The 15,404-nt window shown below is 38.2% G+C and overlaps 1 pseudogene; it reads left to right on the forward strand.

Annotated features, from left to right (window-relative positions):
• The first annotated feature begins 1,037 nt into the window (after positions 1-1,037).
• On the forward strand, positions 1,038-1,155 carry LOC142136404 (5S ribosomal RNA; annotated as a pseudogene).
• The last annotated feature ends 14,249 nt before the right edge of the window (positions 1,156-15,404 follow it).

Genomic DNA, 15,404 nt, shown 5'->3' on the forward strand with positions numbered 1-15,404 from the left:
ATAAGAGTGCTGCAGATTCCCAGGATTAAAGACAAAAATATTATAATATAGAACCGCGCTCTCTTCCCAAGGTTTGTGAGAGCTGCACCTGCTAAGGGTATCCCTCCCTTTGGAATAAATCTAGAATTTTATAATGCTGGGCGCTCATCAAATGTTTTACCAAAAAATGCAGACCTAGTGATCCAAAGATGTTATAAAATCAATCAATAGATGGTTGTTAACAAAAGCATTAGTGGCAAGGAAGAATTTACACGATCCACTACACTGAATAACGATAGGATATTCTTTGTGTCAAACTATTCACAGGAATCAGATAAAATTAGACGAATCATCCAAAAGCATTGGTACATTCTACAACAGGACGACCTATTGGGGTCTATATTACCAGCAAAACCCTGTATGTCCTTTAGGAAAGCCCCTGATTTCAAACAAAAATTAACTTCCAGCTATATCCCCAAAGAAGAACCTATAAAGACCGGTAACTGGCTACATAACACCAAAAAAGGATTCTATTACTGTGGACAGTGCTCAAACTGCACAAGACTAAGGTGCAGGAGCACTAGGCCAATCACAGAGTATCACTCTGAGGTCAATGGTAAAACATATCAGATAAAGGAATTTATTACCTGTAATAGTAGGTACGTTATTTACCTACTACAATGTAGTTGTGGCAAACAGTATGTAGGTAGAACCATTAGACTTTTAAAGGAAAGGATCAGAGAACATCTGAGGAACATCGCTATTGGGTTTGAACACCATCATGTGTCTAAGCACTTTAAAGACGCACACAACTGCCAGTATGAAGGGATGTCATTTATTGGAATCAAGAAAATTAATAAAAATTGGAGAGGAGGGAACTTGACGAAATACCTAAATAAAGAGGAAACTAAAGCCATTTATTATCTGAAGACATTGGCACCCAAAGGTCTCAATATCGAATTTGACCTTTCTTTGTGATGAATTTACATAATTCAGCCATATGGATAGATGGGAAAGTGTACAGGGGGCATGGTAAAAGTGGGTAGTGGGATCTCTGAATTTACAGCCATACCTCTCTGGCTATGCCCAATCCCAGTCGACCTTGGAAGCCAAGCAGAGAGGGCCAGGTAAGTAATGGGATAGGAGACTACCTATGAATACCCGGTGCTGTAGGTTCCTTTCCCATCCCTCACGCTCTCCATTGTTATCTGCACTATGCCCAGACATTAAGAATTGGATTTATAAGAGCAATCAGACTATAGAACATGGGATCCTCTTCAATGTTATTTATCACTATCCATATCATACTCGTTCCCTTAATCTTCATTAAGAGTTTCCATGACTAGACTGTAAACAAATATATACTATTAGGTCCAAAGGGATCATGTAACAGTAATAGGTTTCCTTAACATCTTGTCATTTATGAAAATGGTTTCCTTACGATATTGTAAATAGATTCTGTTTTCATTGGTAAATCTTTGCTGTGCTTTTTAAGTTTATATATTTAATTTATTTTATTTTCATTTTTTTCATTTTTGTATTTTTATTTTTATTTTTATTTTATCTTGGTTATAACGTTATTGCAATGAGGTAATTTTGGGCAACTACAATATAGTTATGCACATGATCTATTGTTGCACGATTTTGGGGATGCATATAAAGAATAATACGCTGATTATTGCAACCATTGAGAAGTTGTTGCAATTTGCATACAATGAGTCACTCAATACGGAGAACAGAGACTTAAGCATGTTAGATCTGGGAACCTATCAGGTTCAATCCCAGCATATTTAAACCACAGGATTACAGATGTTCAGAATAGCCCTTGAGAAAGTCCGGAGCAGGACGAAACGCGTTGGGACTCCACCCATTATCATTCTATTGGCCTAAAGCACTATCCGGAAGTGACGCTAATACCGGAAGTGCGTTTGCGTTCCACAGTGGAACGCACCGTTAGCCGCTAACAGCAGCGGCGTGATCACCCGCTGCTGAACCATCTCCCCCTTTTTCTTCATTTATATTTTACCTATTTGACTAGCTGATACATTGGACGTCTTTCTATCATTGGGACATTATACTGGATTATTGCTAAGAGTGAACCCCACACCCGGTAATCTTCATTTTTACATGGAATCTATACAACTATTTGTCTGATTCATTCATCATTTTTGATACATGTTTGTAAACGTGACGGATTTCTCTGAATTGGAAGTTCACAACCCTCGTGAGGACTGTTTATATATTTTTACATTTATTTTGGGGCATGCATCCTCAGCAGCACGCATCACCAATCTGGATCAATAGAACTGTGATATATGGACTATTTTTGATAAGATTTCCTTCAATGTTTTTCATTTATGTCTATGAATTTATCTGTTCAGATGCAGTCTGATTGATATAATATATATAATATTGTCTAGATCACGTTATTAATTCCAACGATATTAATCCCTTAATGTACATATCATTATTTCTCAATTATTAGCCATATATTCATGGTAACACGTGACTATAACTTTTTTTGTATTTTTATTGTATTTTAATAAATGTTAACAACCATCTATTGATTGATTTTATAACATCTTTGGATCACTAGGTCTGCATTTTTTGGTAATATCTTTTTATAACAACCCCCAATGTCTCACAAGTTACATCTGGTCGGCCTTGGGATGACAGTAATGTCAAGGGCAACTAACAGACCTGTATCAAAATGTAGTTCAGTACTATATTAGCTTCTGTAAAAAGGGGGTTGTAATGGAAGGCTCAGTAAACATTATTAAATGATGGTGGTACTATTTCTGTTATAAAGAAAAGGAAAACCCTCAATGCACTAAATCACAGGATATGTGTCCATTATTTATTGTTTAATGCAGATGCTCTCAATTTTTTTAAAACTGTTAACTGGACAGGGATAATGCAACACCAATATATTTAACAGTGTAATTCAATGTATTAACTACAGCACTCAACTCCTAAGTAAGCTCAATTTCACTGCATTTGTTTTACTTCATAGACTACTTTGCCTGAACGTCACTTTAGGCTGCAAAGTTGCTGTCTGCACATGATATGTAATGATTTATCCCAGGTATATATACAATTCTAGATTTTGGCTATATTTCGGATATAAGCCATGGCCTATTCATCAGTTACACATTTGTGGATCTACAGTCATGGGCAAAAGTTTTGAGAATGACACAAGTATTGGTTTTCACAAACTTTGCTGCTTCACTGTTTTTAGACCTTAATTTAAGATGTTGCTATGGTATACTGAAGTAAAATTAAAAGCATTTCATAAGTGTCAAAGGCTTTTATTGACATTTACATTAAGTTTATGCAAATAGTTAACGTTGACCCTTCTTTTTAAAGACCTCTGCATTTTGCCCTGGCAAGCTGTCAAAAAACTGGCCCACATACTGACTGATGGCCACCCATTCTTGATTAATCAATGCTTGAAGTTTGTCAAAATGTGGGGGTTTTGTTTATCCATCTGCCTCTTGAGGATTGACCACAAGTTCTCAATGGGATTAAGGTCTGGGGAGTTTCCTGGCCATGGACCCAAAATTTCGATGTTTTGATCCCCGCGCCACTTAGTTATCCTTTTTGCCTTATGGCAAAGTGCTCCATCATTCTGGAAAAGGCATTGTTCACCACCAAACTGTTCTTGGGTGGTTGGAAGAAGTTGCTCTTGGAGGATGTTTTGGTGCCATTCTTTATTTATGGCTGTGTTCTTAGGCAAAATTATGAGTGAGCCCACTCCCTAAGCTGAGAAGCAACCCCACACATGAATGTTCTCAAGATGCTTTAATGTTGGCATGACACAGGACTGATGGTAGCACTCACCTTTCATTCTCCGGATAAGTGTTTTTCCAGATGCCCCAAACAATCTGAAAGGGGATTCATCAGCAATCCAATCCCTATACCTTTTGCAGAATATCAGTCTGTCCCTGATGTTTTTCCTGGAGAGTAGTGACTTCTTTGCTGGCATTATTGACACCAGGCCATCCTCCAAAAGTCTTTGCCTCACTGTGCGTGCAGATGCACTCACATCTGCCTGCTGCCATTTCTGAGCAAGCTCTGCACTGGTGGTGCCCCGATCCTGCAGCTGAATCAACTTTAGGAGTCGGTTCTGGTGCTTGCTGGCCGTTCTTGGGCGCCCTGAAGCCTTCGTCACAAGTATTGAACCTCTCTCCTTAAAGTTCTTGATGAGCCGATAAATGGTTGATTTAGGTGCAATCTTACTAGCAGCAATATCCTTGCCTGCGAAGCCCTTTTTGTGCAAAGCAATGATGACCACAAATGTTTCCTTGCAGATAACAATGATTAACAGAGGAAGAACAATGATACTCCTTATTTTTTTTTTTTATTGAAAGCCCGGGAAACAGAGCTTTTGTGCCCTAGTGTCCGAAAAAATAACTGCAAAACGTAAAAAACGTGCACATGGGTGCGGTACATGGCCCTCCTCAAAAAAGGATAAGTTGTAGTCCCCGACCCCCAGATCCAAAAGGACCCTTAGGAGGCAAGGGTCTTCAGACCCCCTTCTCCACAAGGCTAGGGGGGTCCCTTTAGCCCTGGGATCCACCAAGGTTCCACCCAGGGCTCGATAACTAGCTCACCCCCAGAAGGATGTGCAATGATAGGGTTCAGGGGAACCAGAACCAGAAGGCCACACAGCCCCCCCTAGATCTTCAGGGACGCAGAGTCCAAAAGGGCCTACCCGCACCCCTAAAATCTGTGAAGCTAAACAACACAAAAGTGACAAACAAGAAGTATAATAAATAGAAAAATAAAAAAGTGCAGAGTGGTTGCGGTTGCCTCATGGCTGGGCTATTATAAAAATTTTCTCGCCCAGCCATGAGGCCTGAGCAAAGAATAAGGGCGGTGCGTATATTGAAAGTGATATAATGTGCTCGGTGCCAACATAATCACATTACAACTGTTTTAAGGTGCGCCTGACCTGTGATTTTTTGGCACCCCCGGATCGCCACTCCGAGGGCACTTTAGTCCCGGACTTTCAACACAGCTCACCCGGCCCCTGGCCAGAGGACCAAGTGCAGCTCTGGCACAACAGCACTAGATCTTAGCCAAAAGGCAGAGAAGCGATATACTAATATTCTCCTACACTACTTATATGCTCCTACCTGAAGCTCCCCACCTACCGGAGTCTCAAATCAAATCCAGAAAATAATGGTGGGTATCTCTAGAGTGCTTAAGGAGAACTCTGTGGACACTGGCACCATGATAATCGACCTTATATTCAAACACCATTTCCCACACCGAGCCAATAAATACTAAACGACTGTAGTATATCCAGTGTCCACTAGTGAAAATTGAATACAAGAGTGCAACTAGCATAATAATTAAATTAGTAAATGATTACACTTTGCTATGTACTAAATATAAATGTATGACCTGCCAGAGTCTGGCAGGAAGTGAGGTCATTGGCTATGCATGGGAATTTCCTGTTCTCTGTTCTGCATTGTACTTATGTATAGCAATAATTAACTATAATCTGCAATATAAGATGACTAGTAAATTTTTTTATAAAGTGATTTATATAAAGGGATTCGTTATGTGAGCAATTATTTAGATAACAGGTCTCCTGAATATGAAAACAAAATATCCACTAGTAGTTTGAACTAGAGAAAGAATGCATCAAGAAATGACAGGGATGCTAATCATCAATTAAGGGAGAGTATGTATTTACATGAATATGGGATCCATAAAACATCTTCTTGAGAAAGTCCGACGCATAGGTCGAAACGCAGTGGGTTATACTATATTCATAAATTAGAATATACACCCTATAAAGAATTACAGCAACTGGTCCATGAGGATCAGCAACATCGGACATGAACACTGTGGGAGAGGCTATAATAGATTTGTTAAATAGTTGTGGCCACAGCAGGACTAATTTGTATACCCAGGATTGAGGATCGGAGGTGCCAGGTAAGAGGTAACAAACATTTCTGAAAGGACGGAAGTGATAGCGAGGCTGTAAACCGCAGCATGACATGCTCCTCTCTCATAAAGCTGAATGTATCTGTTATAACCAGTTGATGCAATATGCTGTGTGTAATAGATCCATAAATAATTAATTTATTCTTAAAAAGAAATGCTGGTTTTATTCTGGGTTTTGGTACAATATTACTAAAGAACAGACTACTTATTGAATGTAATGATTAGTTGCACGAGTTCCTATTAGCCCGCCAGTCCTAGTCGAACAATGATAGGTTGCAAGCAATCCACCTTATGTTTTATTATTTGTAAGACTAGTTATTAATTTTCAGTATATTAAGCCTGCTGTGATACTGGAGGCAATCACTGCTACTCCGAGTCTGATTCAGTTCTCATTATTACATCAACTGGTTATAACCTATACATTCAGCTTTATGAGTAAGGAGTATGTCACTCAGTACCACAATAAAAGTGGAGAGCTGCGGGGAATAAAAACCCACTTAGCAGCTAAGGAGAAATTTGGTGAAATTAATAACAAATCAAACAATTCGGTGGAATAAACCTTGAAATTAATATACTAGGAATTATACCAATAGGGAGAATCCTTATCTAGAACTGGAGCAAAAATGTATGATTATAATCTAATATTGAAGAAAAGAGATGTGATTATAATCACACAAATTTAAACCCTAATATTGTATCAATTTGAGTATAATTAGATACAAAGGGGTATATTTACTAAACTGCGGGTATGAAAAAGTGGAGATGTAGTCTGTAGCATCCAATCAGATTCTAGCTGTCATTTTGTAGTATCTATTAAATAAATGCTAACTAGAATCTTATTGGTTGCTCTAGGCAACATGTCCACTTTTTCAAACCCACAGTTTAGTAAATATATCCCAAAGTCTCATAAAAACTGTATCAATTTCTGAACAATAATTATCTCACACTGCTATAACAGTGAGAGCTGTATTAAAACCACAATGACGTTGTTAACTGTGGGAAATAAAGTGGAGAAAACAGTTATAAATAATCAGAAATAAACAAAATGTTACATACACTGGCGCTCTCTTTTCCAACTCAAAAGGTACTCTTGAATGGCCCCTTGTATAATGGTGGACCTTCTGATCCAATATGTTCAATCTTCAATATTATTCACATGTCATAAAAAAAACATATAACACAGCATAGTGTAATAAGTTAACATCACTGGAAAAACTTCCACCACCACTAAATTCATAGATAGTGAAATTGATGTCTTTAGAGGGATCCCCAATCGTGATGTTCCTTCAGGGAAATACAACCCCTTATGGGTATAAGCTTACAGAAAAACGGTGTATCATGCGCCTTATCACGATCTTTTCATCCAGTAGGTTTCCTTCCCTTAGGTGTCAGACATCCCCAATATTCATCTCAGCACATGTGGTAAAGTAAAATCAAGGAAGAAAATCCTCGTGTATTACATTAAAAATTTATTGCAACAATATAAAAAAGTACTGATCTCCCAAACCGGAGCTGTGCTTTCAAATAAAACTCGTACCAGAGATACATCTTTAACGTGCACATAGCAAGATCTTTGTGAGATGTTTAAACACAAGCCTTGATAAAGACCCTCGTTTTAAGAGTTGAAACGCGTTGGTTAAGCGGCGATTACCGGAGGATCATCCCAGGTGGCATATGGCGTTGATTACTTGTGTTTAAACATCTCACAAAGATCTTGCTATTTCTGTATACTGTTATATGTGAATATTTGTGGAGTTCACAGTTACATACCAGCTGCATATCTGAGTGGAGCGCCCAGTAGATTCTATACCCTGCAATTATACATTAGTTATAAATAATCCAGTGAGACAATAGACAAGATAATAAACAATATGACTTTGTTATTTCACTGTTTTTAGTATTATAATTTTAATTATTATGAACAAAAGTAAATTTTTAGCATTCAAGTTAGGATTCTCAAATTCACAATCAACAGTTAGAAATTGACATTCGGAGACTGCCAGTGCACCATGTTATAGCCAAGTCTTTTTCCTTAATTTCTGAACATAAATATAATTAACATATACTTAGCGCGCACCTTTTCACATCTCACAGGAGATGGGAACTCCTATACTCCCTTCACTGGATAGATGACCCTTATCTCTCTCCTCAATTAGAGTTCCTATAGTCTGAAAATCAGACTCATGGAAACATAAAACAAATGGAGAAATGATAGTGCAGATTGTTGTAAATTAACATATAAAAGTCCACAAAGTTCCCGGAAAAAGAATGTAATCTTCAACCTCGTGATGGAAACGAAGGAATACCACCGTTATTCTTGTGACTTTTTTTTCTCACACCATCTCCCCCAAAGGTATATGCTTACAAGATGTTGGCTTTAATAAAGCATCTCTAATAATCCTTTCTGTGTACCGCTTTCAAGTTCCTCCACAGAGTAATGACATGATGTGCCAGATAAAAAGAAATAAAAACCAATCTGGTGCATTATCATAAAAACACAATTTAATATTATCTCCAAACAGAGACCTGTACATATAAAACATATAGAACATAACATCAAGGATATCCCCAAATGGTAATGTGTGTATTCATACCAGATAGATTCAGGATATTCGCATGGAAATTTCCTCCACAGTATCAGTCCCCGATGTGTCAAAATCCCGCTCACACTTATCCTTCCAACGCGTTTCGACTCTAGGTCAGAGTCTTTTTCAAGGTAGGATAATAGTGTCATATCGCCTCTATATATATCCCTGTTTGTGTCACATACCGCATAGTAAGCTCCACCCTGCTTCCTTTTCTATCATAAACGAGGCTTGGATGTAATCCAAAAGCGCTCGTCACTTCCGGTATACGCGTATCTCAAACAAACTCGTCACTTCCGGTGTACGTGTGTGCCATAGAAAGTCCCAAACTGCTTCATGATATTCTAAAAACGAGGCTTGGATGTATTCAAAAGCCCTAATGACTTCCGATATATGGAAATTATAAACAATAGAACTTTATTGACAGGAACAAAAATGTCCTGATATAAATTCTTGATAACTCGATGACGGGAATAGAAACAGCTAAAATTGCTGTTTTAGATGTATCTAAAATCAGGATTAATTAAAAAAGGTTCTATGCAATCCTACATCATTCCTCATGAGGACACACATACCATGTACATTTAAAAATCCAAAAGTACAAAAATACAATGTAAAAAAGGCTTCTGTTTGAAATTATGGTGAGTATATGGAGATATTCAAACACAAATAAATCAACATTCCAGATATCAATAAATCCTAAGCAGAATTACCCAAATACAAATATACATATATAGAAGAGTAGACAAAATCCGGACCACTTCAAATCTGTAATTCTTCGTATTTTCTTCTTCAATTGTCATCATGCTTCCCAATAAGTTTTGATCAAATGTCTCAGACAAAGGGGTGAAAATATAAGGAGACATGGAGGAAGGAGAAAACAAGAAAACAAGAGAGTGGTTAACTCAATATAGAGGTTTAACAATTATATGAACCACTTCAATTCAAACTCTATATTAAGACCCTTAGGGGTTAAGGTCTTTAATAAAAAAAATCCATTTCATTTCAGCTTTTGAAAGAGAACCAGCTGTATCTCTATTCTTCCAACTACTTTCTATTACCTGTATGCCACAAAATTGTTTAATATGTTCTGGTGTACACATGTGTTGAGTTTTAAAGTGATTTGACACTGAATGAGTCTCCAGACCTTTCCGAATGTTGTATATGTGTTTGCAAATTCTAGTTTTTAAGGGGCGAGACGTCTTCCCTACATAGAATTTGCCACACTGACACTCTATGATATATACAACATTAGTCGTGTGACACGTGATGAACTGTTTTATCTTAAGTTGATATCCATTTATGTCTAGACATGTAATCTTACTCGACTTTGATTTTACTGTTCTACAAGCCAGACACAGTCCACATCTATGGAAGCCAATAGTTCTTATTGATTTCCTATTTTCTTCTGGTAATGAACTTCTTACCAATTGGTCCTTAAGATTAGGGGCTTTTCTGTATATAAAAACGGGTTTTTCTGGTAATGAACTTCCTATAATATTATCCCTTAACAGAATACCCCAATATTTCGTAATAATTCTCTCAACATGTTTAAACTCTCTATTAAACTGAGATATGAACGCCCAGTCATATTTATGAATCCGATCTTTGATTTGTTTCTCTTTTGGAGTAAATAAACTATCCCTATCAATTTTTAGCCCTTTCTCCTCCACTTGATTTAATGCATTAACATCGTAACCCTTATTTGCAAAAGCTGTCTTAAGATCTTTAATCTGCTCCCTACAAACCTGATTGTCACTGCAATTGCGTTTCATTCTTTTCATTTGACCATAGGGTATGTTGTCCAACCACCTGTAATAATGGTGACTATCATACTGAATATACCCCATGGTATCAGTAGGCTTCTTATAAGTTTTAGTTTGTATACCTTTCTCATCTATATAGATGGTGATATCCAAAAAATGTATACATGTCTCACTAGAATTGAAGGTAAGTTCAATAAACTGATTGTTCCTATTTAAATGTTCACAAAAGGCTTGAAGATTCATCTCTGAGCCTCTCCATACAAAGAAAATATCGTCAATGTATCGACACCAGGTAACCAGGTCCGCCCCAAAGTCATGCCCTGCCCACACATGGCACTCCTCCCACGAGGCCATGAAAATGTTGGCATAACTGGGGGAGAACCTGGTCCCCATAGTGGTGCCGACACACTGGAGATAATACGACTCCTGAAATTTAAAATAACTGTTAGAAAGAATGAATCTAATACTCTCAATTAGAAATCTTTTAAAACCTTCAGAGTGTGTGGTGATATGGAGCTTCTTTTCTACAGCTCTAATACCTAGATCGTGACGAATTATCGTATATAAGGACTTTACGTCTGCTGTTACCAAAATATATCCCGGTTTCCAATCAATGGAGCGTAATTTCTCAAGAAACCCACCCGTATCCTTAAGATATGATTCGGCATTTTGTGCCAAAGGTTGCAAATAATAATCGACTACCTCTGACAGATTCATAGTAACCGAACCAATGCCCGAGACTATCGGCCTCCCTGGGGGTTTCTCGGGGTCCTTATGAATTTTAGGTAGCGTGTATAAAACAGGTATTTTGGGGTGTGGAATATGAACAAAAAGGGCAAGATCCTCATCAATTATTCCCTCATTCTTAAATTTCAGAATGAAGAGTTCTAAATCTTTTACAATTTTATTAGTGGGGTCACATTTTAATTTCTTATAAGTGTCCTCTGTATTAAGTTGACTGAGGATATCCTGAATGTAGTAATCCACATTCATAACTACAACTCCACCCCCCTTATCCGCCGGTTTGATTACGATCTGTTTATTCTTTTTCAAATCTTTTATAGCTGCTCTTTCTTTAAATGTTAGGTTTAATTTTTTCTTGTTGTGATGTTTCTTATTCATACTTAGTTTGTCTAGATCTTCTGTAACAAGTTTATCAAACGTGTCAATAAAGTTACCTTTAACATACATAGGAAAAAAGGACGATTTATTCTTAAATCTACGGTTTTCCACTATATTCTCATTCTCCTTTCCTATATCATCACCTTCCTTCATCTTAAAAAAATTCTTAATAGTAAGTCTCCTAATAAATTTCTGTACATCAATATACAGATCAAATGGATTAATCATATTGGTTGGGGCATATTTTAACCCTTTTTCCAAAAGTGAGATTTCTCCTTCAGACAAAATAACAGAGCTTAAATTGAACACTTTCACTGTCTTATTTTTATCGATATTGATTTTCTCAACATTTTCAACATCCATAAGCTGACTTTCTAATTCTTGTGATCGTGTTATCATATTTTTCTTTTTCCTTTTCTTCTTACCTGAGTATCTGAAGTCAAAATAGGTACAAGCATATAATTTACTAAATCTGTCTGGCGCAGAGGCAGTAAGTAAAGAGGACACATTTGTCTATAAGGAAGGGGAGGATAATGAGGACCACTAAGGAGTTCTAAAAAAGTTTGAGGAGATATGTTTACCCGTAAAGAATATAATAATGGACAGACATATATTTAATACCACAAACCAAAAGTGTGATGAAAGTTTGTCAACATTAAAGCTACTAGCAAAATTTGTTAATTTTGGCACCCTCACCAACGAACTAATCAGAGAAAGAGTTGTCTGTGGTATCCATAATGATACAGTATGCACACAGTTCTTAAGAGAAAATAATTCGACATTACAAACTGCCATTCACATCTGCATGCTTAGTGAACAGTCTGAGAGGAGTACAAGGGAAGTAAGAGAGGAGACAGAAGTATGTAGTATACAGCGCACAACACCACAATGTATACAATGATAAAACTGTGGCGAGCACCACCCACCTGAGCGGCAAAAGTGCCTGACCTTTAATAAATGCTGTAACTCCTGCAATAAGTGGAATCACTTCACAAAATGCTGCAGATCCAACTACACAATGGCAACTAGCACGCGAAACAATGAAGAAAAGCCAGTTACAGAGAGTCAATAGTGTGGAGAAAGATCCGTATCGAACCTGCCAATGCAATAGATTGTGAGAGTGTAGATTTGGTCACTAAAAAGGGAGAAATATTTACTAGTCTTTGTGTCAAGCACAATGGAAACATACTGAAAATAAAACAAATTACATTAGTGCCAAGTGCAACGTCATCTCAAAGACTCTTACATTACAGTTTATCATTGATTATGAAGTCAGACCACTACTAGGACTGCCTGATAGTGTTAAATTGGGCTTGATACACCTGGAAGCCGGAGTCCATATGGTATAGCCAGAACTCCATAACTCAAGGATTTCAAATACTGTCTGACTATGATACTATTGGTAAACTCCCTGTCATTTACAACATGTGACTGGATGAGTCAACTGTCCCCACTTCTTTGCACCCTGATGCATCCCTGTTGCCATGAAGGACAAACTGCTTGCTGAACTAGAACACATGGCAAGGCTCAGTATAATTACCCTGATAGAGGAAGCAACACAGTGGGTCTCAGCCATGGTAGCTGCAGTGAAAAAAATCAAGTCAGTCAGACTATGCATAGACCCCGTGTACCTATGCAAAGCACTGCTGAGGCGCGTCACACATTGAGAATGGTTGAACAAGTTATTGCTGAAATGCCTGAGGCAAAAATCTTCAGGACCCAGCATTCTAAATGTGGATTTTGACAGATACCAAAGAGTCTTCCAGGCTCACCAGTTTCATGACACCCGCTGGACGATATGCTTTTATGCACAAGCCTTATGGCCTGACCAATGGCAGTGACGTTTTCCAACAATGTATGAAACAGGTGTTTGCAGGATACCCAAATGTGCTCATTGCCAATGACCTCCTCACCTGGGGTCACAACATGAAAGAACACGATGAGCGCCTCTGTCAGGTGATGAAAGGATCCGTGGCATGAACTTGAAGCTCTACCCAGACAAATGTAGTGTCAGGATCTGCCTGCAGCTTTCTGCATTTGCACGCTAGATTGTATTGGCAGCTCCTGCCTCTGGGACTTTTGGATTTGTTACTTTAAATGTATTATCTGGCAGTACCTCTATTCACCAGAGGTGCTGCTATGGTGCCTTTTCCTTCTCATTACTAGGGGTTAACCTGTTGCACCAATTATCTACTGCACCTGTTCCCTATTTATATCTGCCACTCTCTATTTACTGTGCTGGTCATTGTTGTTTTGTAGCTATTACTTATGATTGTGTTCTCCTGCTTCTCCTGTGCTCTGGGACTTTCACATGCTGCTGCTGATATCACTACACTGGATTTCTCTCCACTCAGCAATTGTACCTGCATCCACTGTATTCCTTTGCTTTCAGTATTCAGCTTTACTCAGAAAACTCTGTGCAGTATCAGCAATATTTAATTCATAGTATTTCCTGTATTTTCTGATTTACAACTGCTCAATAAACACTTTATGCTTTCATCACATTTTGGGCTCCATAGCTGTGATTTCCATTGAAGCGTGACATGCCGGTTCCGGGTGTCTGAAGTTCAATATGTGTGTCACCTCTTCACTAAACAGAGGGTCAAGCCAGACCCTGAGGAAACACTCTTCAGCGATTCCTGGGAATGACAAACTACCTGTCGAAATTTCTTCCCAACTACAGTGAGACAACTGCACCACTGAGACAGCTCCTACACACAGATTGGTGCTGACATGAGCCACACCAGGCTGCATTATTCAAAATTAAAACACATGTTAACAAGCCCTCCAGTACTTCAGTACTTTAATGTGCATTTGTCGGTGTGATCTCTGCAGATGCCTCACATCATGGACTGAGTGCTGTTTGCCACCAAAATTACAGACCCATAGGCTTCTCCACCAGAGCACTGACTGAGACTGAATCACAATATGCACAGATTGAAAAAGAACTTTTAGCATTGGTATTTGCTTGTCACAAGGTCCCATATATGGGCGTCCTGTCACTGTAGAGACAGACCATCAGCCACTCATCACCATACTGAGGAAGCCTCTGCACAATGCTTTTGCCTGAATACAAAGAATGATGCTAAAGTTACAGAGATACCTGGATGTCATATACAAGAGTGGCACCTTCCCACAAGTTGAGGATGAATATGACGTTGTCATGTCTGTGCAAATACTATGCTCCAACTGAATGGATGAGCTACAGCGTGAAAACTTGGCGGACGATCTGTGCCAACGTCTGTCTCAAATCATATTACAAAGGTGTCCCCAGTCCTCTAGGGAGATCTCACAAGGTTTGTGTCCCTTCTTTGCCATGAGAGATGAGCTTACTCTGTCTGATGGAGTCATCCTGAGAGGTCAATGATTCATAATACCGTACACCCTGCAGAAGCTCTTTGCAAAGCTGCTCCACCAGGGGCACCCGGGCCTTGAAGCCACCAAGCACAGGGCCAGTGAATCCCTATATAGGTCCACCATGTTCAGTGACATTGAAAGAGAAGTCTCTATATGTGGCCCCTGCAATGCTCTCAAAGCTCACCAACCAAAGGAATCTCTACACTAAATATATATAATAGGGCCTTACATGAACCTGTATGGATTAGTCACAAATCCGTCTTGGGAACACATTTAGAACTTTGTGAAGCATAAAGACAAAAAATATTTTAATAGCAGATCCACGTGAGCCAAAACGAGTCATGGGAATATTTGTTTTACAGTGCCCAACACATAACAAAAAGCTGAGCAGGACATGAATCAATACCATTATAAAACTATACATTTCAATTTAATGATAATAGCCAGAAATAATTATGCCAGTAGTTAAGTGAGATTTGCTTAATATAATTTTTTTTTAACTAAACATATTTTATACATCATATAAATCTAGATAAAGTGCTAGAAGTATCTCTAAACCCTAAAATGAAGAGTCCCATGCACAGGAACAAAATTACATTTATTTTTGTTATACTAATAAAATTCCTGGCCAGGAAAT

This window comes from Mixophyes fleayi, chromosome 1 (assembly GCF_038048845.1).
Source record: "Mixophyes fleayi isolate aMixFle1 chromosome 1, aMixFle1.hap1, whole genome shotgun sequence".
Lineage (NCBI taxonomy): Eukaryota > Metazoa > Chordata > Amphibia > Anura > Limnodynastidae > Mixophyes > Mixophyes fleayi.